Source organism: Cynoglossus semilaevis, chromosome 13 (assembly GCF_000523025.1).
Source record: "Cynoglossus semilaevis isolate Cse_v1.0 chromosome 13, Cse_v1.0, whole genome shotgun sequence".
Taxonomy (NCBI): domain Eukaryota; kingdom Metazoa; phylum Chordata; class Actinopteri; order Pleuronectiformes; family Cynoglossidae; genus Cynoglossus; species Cynoglossus semilaevis.
This window is the reverse complement of record NC_024319.1, coordinates 17,706,450-17,709,640: the sequence shown is the minus strand read 5'-3', so window position 1 is coordinate 17,709,640 and position 3,191 is coordinate 17,706,450. Positions and strand designations below refer to the sequence as shown.

General features: G+C 36.4%; 1 protein-coding gene across 1 annotated transcript in view; it reads left to right on the top strand.

Annotated features, from left to right (window-relative positions):
• Positions 1 to 2,853: 2,853 nt before the first annotated feature.
• Positions 2,854 to 3,191, top strand: part of LOC103388825 (membrane-spanning 4-domains subfamily A member 8-like) — a 4,861-nt gene continuing 4,523 nt past the window's right edge. Inside the window, exon 1 of the mRNA XM_008324016.3 lies at positions 2,854 to 2,977. The gene's annotated coding sequence lies outside the window, so the exon portion shown is untranslated. The remainder of the gene's footprint in view (positions 2,978 to 3,191) is intronic.

Sequence of the window (3,191 nt, the reverse complement as noted above, 5' to 3'; positions counted from 1 at the left end):
TGAAACGTCTTCAAAAAACCTACTTTGTCCAGTTGCTTTCGATGTAAGTGTTTTTTGAGTCTGGTAGATGTTGAAATTTTAACGACCTTACAATGTTCAGCACCTTGCTACCGGTCTGTATTAATGGGTGGTACTAGCTGACCAGTCCTTGGAACAAAAAAGGTTGGGGACCACTGGTATAGATGTAACTTGTCCATAACAGACTAATACATGTGTCTGCAATTGATTATTATTTATTCAAGCTACAAATATTTTCATTGCTGTGTAATAAAAAAAACTCTGCTGCATGAACTTTACTAAATGCTTTTTAATCTCTCGCGGGCTACACAAAACGGCTTGATGGGCCGCATTTGGCCCCCCGGGCTTTGAGTTTGACACATGTGCCCCAAACAATGTAACCATGAGTATAACTTCTACATAATATACAACATAATATTTTGGTTCGTAAAAACTTTACACAATAAGACCACCCAGACTATGAATTTCATGAAACAATCCCCCCCCCAAAAAAAACAAAACATGACAGAAATGCATAAAAATACAATAATAATAATGATATAATAATACCGAATTATATTAGTTTGTGAAAAGCTTGACATATAACAATCACCGAGGCTATGCATTTCATGAAAAAAATCAAAATGCATAAACATACTATAAGAAAATATAACTGTATATATTTTGTACCACATTTATGATTTTCATGAAAAGTGCAGATATACATATATATACTGAGTATATGTATATTGCATATTGAATAACACCCATCCAAATTAAAATCATATTAACTGCACATGTTAATGGAGATGTGAGATCCATCTTCTTCGAGGTAAAAATGAAATGAAGCATGTTACTCACAGACATTATTATTGTTCCTACTTTGCAAATGCATTTCGCAAACGACTGAGGAGGGTGGGTTTTATTTGTCACTTTATGATGCTGCACAGCCTCATAATTGAAAATCCTGCTCTCTTCCAGTGAAGCTCTTAGCTAGTCCAGTAACTCCAGCAAAGATAAAACATTTAGTCTTCAATGGCATTCTGGCCATCGGGGTGATCATCATGGTGCCAAAATCACGGGTCATTAAATGAGCCTTGCTGTGCATACATCAACGAAAAGACACTTGCTGTGAGGCTTTTTTGTTTAGTTTTTTTTTTCAGGGAAGAATAGCTTTTCTGTCATGCCCACTCTGCTTCTTGTTAAACCACTTCTGGCTTAACCTTCTTTAATCCACGAGATAATTTAGTTTTATCTTTGTTTTAACCCTCTTTGTTTGAGCCCCAACTATTTAAGAGGATTAATAAGACTCTGGCACTTAAAAGACTACCGCAGAGTATTTTACTGGTTATTTTAGAAAACTTTTCCACAGCACTAAGTTTTATTATAAACAAAGTATCCACTGGTTGCTAACTCTCTTGACCTGTTTATGGGTGTAATGCCTGCGAAAAACAACCAAGAAGAGGCAAAAACTGAGGCTGAGATCTGAAGAAGAGTTAAGGTGGCAAACTGGAGGATTGAAGATTGTTCCTTTTAAGGTGTACAAACCAGATGATGATGCCATTACTGTGTTAACCACAGATAGTTATGGCCGTAGACATAATAAAGAATACAGTAGACACCGCATCGACCTAACGAACCGTAGGGTCCCCATCTTGACCCTTGGTTGAGCGCTCGACTGTTCGGCAGTCCCACTTAAGTAACATTGTATTTATTAAACCATAACTGGCTGAATAATGTTTGCTATTGTAATGTTTTTCATGTTTACCAATGGAAGAAAGCCTGGAGAGGTGGAGGTTTGCTTTGGAGTGAAGAGGAATGAAGGTGAGCAGAAGCAAGAAGGCAGCTTATAAGTATGTAAACAAGAGTGATGCGAGAAGTAGATGTAGTGTAAGAGTTTAGATAACCATGGTCAACCATCCAGAGTGATGAAAAGTGAAGTGGAAACGGAATGGATGAAGACGGGTGTCAGGGGTGATTTGTGACAGAAAAAAATAGCAGCAAAGTTAAAGGGGAAGATTTATAAGACTGTAGTGAGAACTGCTATGATGAAAGCCATCATGGCATGTTATAAAAAAATTAATATATGAGATGGCAATGACCAGTGACCCAGGTGGACAGGATTAGATATGAGCAGCTCAGAGGGACAGTTAAGGTGGAGCAGTTTTTGGAAATAATGTGGACGCCGTGAAAAACGACATGGAGAGGGTGGTGGCCCCTGAAGGGAACAGCTGAAAGAAGAAGATTCACAACCAACAAAGTTATCCCACTTTCTGTATATGAAGCCTTAGTGTCCAGATATGCAGGCATGGCATTCCATCAGTTTGACGCTCTTTGCCCCTGTTCTTAATTGTGTTCTTAAAGAAGCCAATTGCTTTTGTCAAGAAGCTGTCAAAGATGATCAAAAGATAATTTCATAATTCAGTCTAACCTTATTTAAGTGAGATTATATATTTCAATATATGGCAATATGGTGACTATAATTAAATGATATGTCTTTTAAAATAAATTAAACGCTTCTATTTTACACAGTAATAAATTAAAGGATTTTACAATAAATTAAAACGTAAAATAATCCATAGCGTTTTCTTCAAACATAAATGGAAGATTGACAGCATAAGAGATTGTTTTTCCGACTTGTGTTGTTGCTGTGATGACTTTAATGCAGTCAGAAGGACTTATATTTTCTCCAGCGTTCTTTATAGATTAAGTAAAAATAAAACAATTCTAATATTTAAAACGTCGAAAAATGCTAGACTACATAAAAGAACAAATAGGCTTAAGATATAACATTGATATTTAGCTTAGCTGGCGGCATATACATTGTTTTAAAGACGCCTTATTACGGTAATTTTCCTGACTTCCGTTCAATGGGCGGGACTTCTTGTAACACAAACACTACTTCCTCTCTTTGCCTAAAAAAAGTGCGCAGCAACTGTGGGATCTGTTAAATCCGTGTTTTGGTCTCTAACCTCACTCGGTAGGTCATTCTCAGTTTTGTTCAGCCCTGTAAATCACAGCAACAATTATGCTTTTGTCATTTAAACTAACAAATTAGCTTAAATGACACATTCAAAAGCTGTGCCTAGACAGAGAAAGGTTTTATAAAAGGTTGAGAAAAACAAAAAAACAAACGTATGGTGGACGATACGTCAGTTCCAGTGTTTCTAAATGCTGTTTTTCAAAAAAAAAAA